Raw genomic sequence first — 8,149 nt, 5'->3', positions numbered from 1 at the left:
ACAGAATCTGAAGCAGGCTCCAGGCTCTGAGCTGTCAGCACAGAGCCTGATGCGGGGCTCAAACTCAGAGATCATGAACTGTGAGATCATGATCTGAGCTGAAATCAGATGCTTAACCGACTAAGCCACCCAGGCACCCCTTTACCACTTTTATTTAAACATACATACACACACACACACACACACACACACACACACACACACACAGTCTGATCTCAGTAAACTAACAGTTCCTTTGGAAAACTAATTTGGAGTGGAAATGAGATTAAGTGCAGACCAGAGAAGAGTTTGGCTTGGGTAATGGCTAAAAGGACAGACCCAAATATTGGGTATTTGGTTGACTCTAGGATGGGGTGTCCCTCTTCTTTCTTCTCTCCACATTCTCCACCCCTCTTCCCCCTCCACCATCAGGGCCAGGTCCTATGCTCATCCCTTCACAGATCAAGGACTCCTCTCCTCACCCCTTAGGAAAGGCCAGAAAACATCTTTAGACTGTTCCCAGTAATTTGCCATAGGCAGATTATTAGGGACTATCCTTGAAGACAGAAACACCTAGTGGTCTCAGCTTTAAATTAATTATATCCATGATTTTAACACAGGTCACAAAATAACACGTATGATCTTAGTAGTTATGAGCCTCCCTGGGGGCGCCTGGGTGGCTCAGTCGGTTAAGTGTCCGACTTTGGCTCAGATCATGATCTGGCGGCTTGTGAGTTCAAGCCCCATGGCGGGCTCCGTGCTGACATCCCGGAGCCTGCTTCAAATTCTGTGTCTCCCTGTCTCTTTGCTCCTCCCCTGTTTGTTCTCTCTCTTTCTCTCTCTCTCAAAAATAAACAAAAATTTTAAAAAAAGAAGCTCTCTGAAGCTTTTATTATAAAACACGTCTCCTTAGTATGTTTGATTCATAAACATAAGAGCAATTCAGCATTGTACTTGCCAAAACTTAGGCTGCTTCAGAAAGGGAAGATTCTGGAATTAGGCAGACCCAGGACAAAGAAATGAAACTAAGTTCATCATGGTTCCAGAGGACGTGGGCAGAAGCCTAAGAAAGACCCTCCAGAAGGGCCATGGAGAGGCCCATTTTAGCCTCCATGAACAATGGGACCCAGACCTGGGTCTGGCAGCAGTAGGCAGCAGCAGGCACTGTGATCAGGGATAGTCCTCGAGGACAGCCAGGTGGTAGTATTCTTCTGAAATATTTGTCTTATTTTGGTAAACAATTATATTTTGGGAGTTAGACATTTGAGGCTCTTAGAATAGTGTCTAATAGTTTTTCCTAAGAAACACTTGGCATCTTTGCTCCTTTTGCTTTTCTTATGCCAAAACCCTCTTAAATTTTAAATTCTCTTCTCCAATCTGAGATCATCTTGACAGACCCACAAGCTGTAATGAGACATTTCCTCCTCCTGACAGACCCATGTGTTTTTCATCATAAGCAATGGTATCAAAAAAATCATGTTCTTCAACATTATTTGTGAAGTCAGTGTTTCACTTCCCTTGTTCAACTTTCTGTTCCAAACTCTTGACTTTCAAAAGCAGGAAGAATTTTTTTTTTAATTTCTGCCTATATACTCAAACCATTCTGTTTCTATATTTGAATTAAAATTTACCAGAAACACATTCTACTTCTTTTTCTCAGTGGTATCATTTTCTTCTTGGTGTATTAGTAGAAGCATGTAGAAGTTGGTAGGCGGTAAGAATCTTGACACATCTCGCGATTTGCCATGGACACCACGTCAAAGATCACTACTATTCTGTAGAATGTGGTTCTGCTTCAGCAAAAGGTAAGAGTTCATATTTTATGAGAAAAGCCTTATTTGACTCCGGAAGTAGTTTCTTCTTCAACCTTTCCTCTGTGACATAACACGTGCATTCACTTGCCAATACTTTAACCTTAATATTTGTTTTCCTACACCTCCTCAAACTACTTATTTTGTGTCTGGTTTTTTGTGGGTCTTAATGGTTTGTCTAGGAGCTCTTCATCCTCCCAAATTAGTTAGAGTGAACCCAGTCCACTCCTCAAAACGTTTTTCAACATTTTGTTGTGTTTTTCTCTATCACGTAGTAGCAACATATTTTACATACTCTATCAGGTCGTGTTGTCAAGCTTTCCATATGTCATCAAGCTTTTCTTCTCTCCCAAAGGACTATATTCTCTTCAGAATGTATTAATTTCTTTTTAACCACCACCACAACCAGCATCACCACTACTGGGCCTCACACACTGATGATATCAAATAGAGATCTAGCAGTGTTTACTGAATTACAAAATGAACCAAGACCTATTTCTGTTTTGACCGTAATTCTTTTAACTGCAAATGGATTATAAACTCGTACGGTAGAACACTACTGCAAATTCTTGAGTAACAGGGGGTCCCTTTGAACTCTGTCTCCTTCTTGGGTCCAAAAACTAGCAATCTTCTGTGTAGTTATCAATTAGCACATCGTCATCCACTGAGCCCAAACTCCTTCAATAACCACAATAGCACCCTCATAGTTTTACCAGCAGTGAAACAAAATATTTCACTCACCTCTTCCTGCCATTATGTATATCTCTTATCGCTTCCTGCTTTGGGAACATGAGAGTTTTAGGAATGCCATTTTAAAGCCTTGTCCGGCTATTTTACCATCCCTTGATTCCTCCTGTGAGAAATTTTCTTTTCTTTTTTCGTTTTCTTTTGAGAGAAAGAGAGTGAGTGAGCATGTGCACGCATCCAAGCAGGGAAGGGGCAGAGGGAGAGGGAGTGAGAGAATCCTCAGCAGGCTCCACCCACGGCCCTTCCAGGGGCTCTGTCTCATGACCTTGAGATCACCTGAGCCGAAATCAAGAGTCAGATGCTTAATGGACTGAGCCTGAGCCACCCAGGTGCCCCTTCTGTTAGAAATTCTCTATTTCTAATTTAACAAAATATTAGATTCCAAAGAATAAATAAATTTATACTCTACATTTGCATAATCAAAGTGAAACAGAAAACAAAATTATAAATCCTGTGTAACATTTTGGTCATTTTACCTTGGTTTCCAAATATCTTTAAAAATCTTTTCATAATTGCATAATAACAACAAGGGAAAAAAGATTAACAGATTCTTAAATGGGGACAGAGATATAGCATGTAAAGTGTTACAGTTAGAATTGAAAATCAAACTCCAAGGCAACCATAATTCAATAAATGCTGAATACCAGCAACATACTGTTCACTGAAAGCTACCTGTTATCCATAAATCTTTACAAAAATTATTCATCCTTGAACTTGTAGGACCTAGCATGGTGCCTAGCTTGTAATATGTCAGTTTAGCTGAATTATACACAGTATTGAATCAGGTACTAAGGAGAGCTGTGACAAAAATTAAGGATATTTACTTTTAAGAAATCTGCAATTTAACGTCTGCAATATATAACAAATGTAACATAAGTATTGGAGCTTATATTAATAAGATTGGATACAAAGTTAGTTTCCTTACTGAAAAAGTTCTTAGAACATTTAATACATTCAAGTGCATTAAAAAAGATAGATATAGGGAGCAGAATGAACCAAATTTAGTTTACCGTGAATTTATTTCCCTACACCTCCGAAAGAACACTTATTGATATCTTTCAAGAAAACAGTGGTCCCTAAAAAACCTTTCAGAAAGTGATGAACTAAGATAACGGCACTGACTAAACAAGACATCGTTAAGCAAGAGAAGATTCCTAGACAGAAGTGCTGAATTGAGTTTTGACACGTTTGGAAAAGATGGGGAAAGACATCAGAAGGCAAGACTAACACAGGGTCTTTCACTCCCATGGAGAAGGGTTGCAAAGAATTGAATATAGACTAGCTTAACTGTAGTGGTATCAGTAAACCAAAGCTAACAAGGAAAGAGTATTTAGGTAGAATTTACTAGCGTAGATGAAGAGCAGACCCAACCTTTAAAACAGAGGTTATGCAAAGATGGTGCTTGCAGGTACATTGATATTGATGTGATCATTGGCACACGTTCAAATTATAACAGCATGAAAATGAAGTCTGTTACTTAACCTAAGTAATATTAATCTACTCCCATGTCTCACTACTTCAAAAATAGCTTCCCTTATCTGTTTGAGAGACTAAAGTCCTCTTCCAAAATTGAGGGTCCGCTTGGACAAGTTGAAATGCATTCAAGCTTTTTGTATTTCCTCACTGAAAGGAGGAAATAGGAAGTATGTGGGAGTTGGAGATTGGAAGGACCTAGGGAAAACCAGAGGGAAAAAAACGATAAATAATGTGATGCCCTGGCATCCTTCTGCCAGACAGTTCTAAGGATAGGTTTTGCAGCATATAAGGAAGAAAAGTTGGATTCAGAGCTAAAGCTTCTATTTTCCAGTCAAACTCTGAGATCATGGGCTCTGGCACCTAGATAAAACTTTTAAATGAATATGGAAAAAGAAGCATCCCCACCACTGTTCTGAATAAGACTGGAAACATCTGGTGAGGGCTGCAGAGCAGTGGCCAAGCACCCCTGAGGCCAACAGAGACCAAGGAAGCTGCTTTCCCAGAAAGGCATCAACTGCAGGGGTTGCAATGTGATACCTACTCCAAATGACTTGGTGGCAGCATGGTAGAAAACATGAGTGATTTTTTTTTTCATGTGCACATATGAGACATCATGGAGATTTTAAGAAATAGGTGGTGCTAAGATGTGTAGTCAGGTATATAGAAGAACCATAATTATTTAGCAATAATGTTAATGAGACTTTATTTGAACTTGTAGGTTGGTCAGACTTGGCCATATTTATGTAAGGTAAAAAGATACAGTGTTTTTATATGGTATCAGATGCATACATCTAGATCAGGAATTGCAAACAGTAATGTCTTTGAGAGCTGTGCAATGAACATAAATAGGAGTAGGACACCAGGTATGATGCAATACGTACAAAACAGATAGTATCCAATCCAGCATCACTCTTGCTGGATGTTATGTTTTAAAACACTATTCAGACATAACATGAAAGCTGTATAAAGCTAACAGACCTCTGTTGTTTCAGCTTGCTCTCAATGCTTCTCTTGACCCTTCCATTACTTCCCATGTCTTAGAAATAAAATCTACTTTCATTGGCTTGTCACATAAGAGTCCATCATAATTTGTTCTATCATTTTGTCTTCATTTCTTCGGCCCTCATATATGCTCTAGTGTTCAGCTGAAAATACATGATGAATAAATAAATAATAAATAAATTTCATATCCAAAACACTACTAAAAGCATGGTTGTGGGGCTCCTGGGTGGCCTAGGCAGTTACGCGAACCAACTCTTAATTTCAGCTTATGTCATGATCTCACAATTTGTAGGTTCAAGCCCTGTATCAGGCTCCATGCTGACAGTGCAGAGCCTGCATGGCATTCTCTCTCTCTCTTTCTCTCTGTCCCATCTCTCCCCCCTCACTCTCTCTCAAAATAAATAAAATAAACTTTAATAAATAGATAGCCTGGTTGTGACAAAACTTGCCTAACTTTTCATCAAGAGTCTGAGCCAACATTTCTCCATGAAATGGGCAGAGACTATAGGACAATAACATGAAATAATTAATGTCACAGAAAAAGAATAGTTCTAATTCGTTTGCGGTATGCCATTATTTGGATGAAAGATTTCTGTATACCAAAATTCCTGCTTGCAATTGCTCACAAAGATGCAAAACCTTCCTGGTACCAAAATGGTTCTGCATTCTTTAGTCCTTCCAAAGCTGGAGAAACTGAAGCTTACCCATAGACTAGGCTTGTGAACACATCCCATAATGTTGCCATCATTTCAGCATCACCCTCTTCAAAGGCCCTAAGATCCAGGACACAAAACTTCATTCCTGTAGACCCTCTCCATCCTATCTAAATAGAGATACTGAGGGAAGTCACCACCCACAAATCACCAATTTCAATGAAGGCTTTCCTGCGATGACACTGCTACTCATCTACAGAAATAATTACCGCCAATGTTTCTCTGCTTTGCCTAAATTAATACTATTAATCACTTCTGACCCCTGTCCTTTGGACTACTCTGTATTAGTCATTGAAATAAAATCTGTACGCCATCAAGAAAAGACCATAGATCTGAACACATTCTTCCTGAGGGCTACCCATCACTGTAGTTAATGGATTAGTTGCCCCCCAAGCTCTCTCTCATCAAGATGCTGCAGATAAACTACTCCACTGACATATAGCAAATGTATTTGGTTTGGTTCACTAAGACTCACATGTTTCCACAGTAAAAATTGCTCTTCTGGGTCCCAGCCTAGGATAATTCAAAGTAGGATTTTGAAACCTCATTTCTGGTCACTCTGCTTTCTCTCACAATAATAAAGACTAAAATATAGTATTTTCCTTAAAATCATTTTTTTGTCTAAAAGTATTTTGAGTCTATGGTTATGTTTGAAGAAAGCCAACAATGATGAAAATATAACTATTTACTAATTGAGCCAGGTAACTAAAAAGATGTTATATGTAACTTCTTTAGGATACAAATTGTCTTCAGCAGGAAACTGTTGAGACAACCACTTGGTCAGGCTCATCTTCTCTTTTTGCTGACGAAAAGTAGGCTCAAGAACCTTCCTAGCTCTCTGGTGCAGATGCTGCCTCTTGATAAAGTGTCTTCCTTCTCTGTAACTGCCTTGGGAGACATGCCAGCTACAGATAGTTAGTGCAAGGATGAAATTTCAGACTCTTAGAACTTTAAAAGCACTACCACCTGCAGGATTTGAAAAGGTTACACCATAGTAACCCCTCTGATATGGCATAGCTGATTCCTCTCCCATTTAAAAGGTCATTTCAAATCCTTCATATTTTTATGTCCCATAACCAACATCCATTTTACAAGCCAAGTGCACTAAATCTAAGAACTTCAAAGAATCGCAGGCTTCAGATGGAGTTTGAGGAATTACTGAAAACAAATTCTTGCTTACAAGGAATGCTACACTTAAGCCATCCCAGAAAACTACCCTATTTTTAAAGACTATCACAGAAAGTTTTTCTCAGTTTGCATAAATATCCTATTACAAACCCCTAGAAGTCTTCCTTCACAAGAAGTTCTTAGTCACATATTATCAAAATCTTTCACATCCTAGCTTAAGTACGTTTTCCCCTACTCCAATCCTTTGCTAACTCACCATCTTTCCTACCAACTTCCATTGCTTATTTCAGTTGATGGAATTATTCTCTTTACTTATCAGGTGTCTAAATTGTAGCCATCTATCTTTTATGACTGCCAAGTCATCACTTGACTGATCACCAATCAATTCTTCTTCTACAAACTTCTCTGAATCCATTTGTTTCATCCACATTCCAAGAGTCTCCAAGCTACTCACTATGCTGTCTAGTAAATGGGGTAAAATGGAAAGAATGCTAAACAGAATCCTGGAAACATCTCCAGCATTGGTTCTGCTCAAAATAAATTAATGATCTTGGATAAGTCTTTGCATTTTCTTGAGTAAGTCCTCCTCAATAAAATGAAAGAATTAAATTTATCAGGTTAGTTTACCACTTACTACTCTGTAAGTTTATGATTCCTCAAAACTTGTTAATGGGTTCTCTGTTTTTGTATTCCCCTCATCTGCACACTGTCATGAAATTAAAATTCTCAAGATGCCACCATCTGTTCATGAGGAAACTAAGGTTTAGAGAGAGTAATTTACACCTCCAAGGCCACATACTTCATAAGCGATAGAACCAGGACATGTTTAGGGCCAAGACTAGGATCAGGCAGACAAAGTACACAGGGAACAAAATTTAAAGTAACACTTACTCTCTGGCTAGTGCAAATGCAAAGTTGGCACCTAAAACTCTACCCTGAGTGCCTTATTTGCTATATTTTAAAGAAATATATTCTCTTAGCTCTGGAATTATATGATCATCATGACCTTTAAATTTTATATTACTATTATTTATGCCATATTAGATATGAAAGGACATAAAATTTTGTTCAATAACGCACTTCCACTATTATTCATCTTAAATAAAATAAAGAAACATGCATCCTGTTTTATTTTAAAATAAAAAACTCCAGAAGAGAGCAGGAAGATAGCAATGGACTAGGAGGAGCCTAGGCTCACAAAGCTAGATATCCCAAAAATCAACCTGAAGACTGTCAGAATAAACTCCACAACTAAAGGGAGAGAAGAAGCCACATTCAGGAAAGTAGGAAGAT

General features: G+C 38.5%; 1 long non-coding RNA gene across 1 annotated transcript in view; it reads left to right on the top strand.

The window, feature by feature from the left end:
• Positions 1-1,329: 1,329 nt before the first annotated feature.
• The window catches only part of LOC122226319, a 30,503-nt gene continuing 23,683 nt past the window's right edge, over positions 1,330-8,149 (top strand). Inside the window, exon 1 of the long non-coding RNA XR_006205586.1 lies at positions 1,330-1,784. This is a non-coding gene — a long non-coding RNA (uncharacterized LOC122226319). The remainder of the gene's footprint in view (positions 1,785-8,149) is intronic.

Source organism: Panthera leo, chromosome C1 (genome assembly GCF_018350215.1).
Source record: "Panthera leo isolate Ple1 chromosome C1, P.leo_Ple1_pat1.1, whole genome shotgun sequence".
NCBI lineage: Eukaryota > Metazoa > Chordata > Mammalia > Carnivora > Felidae > Panthera > Panthera leo.
The sequence above is the reverse complement of the archived record's forward strand: the minus strand, read 5'-3'. Positions and strand labels throughout refer to the sequence as shown.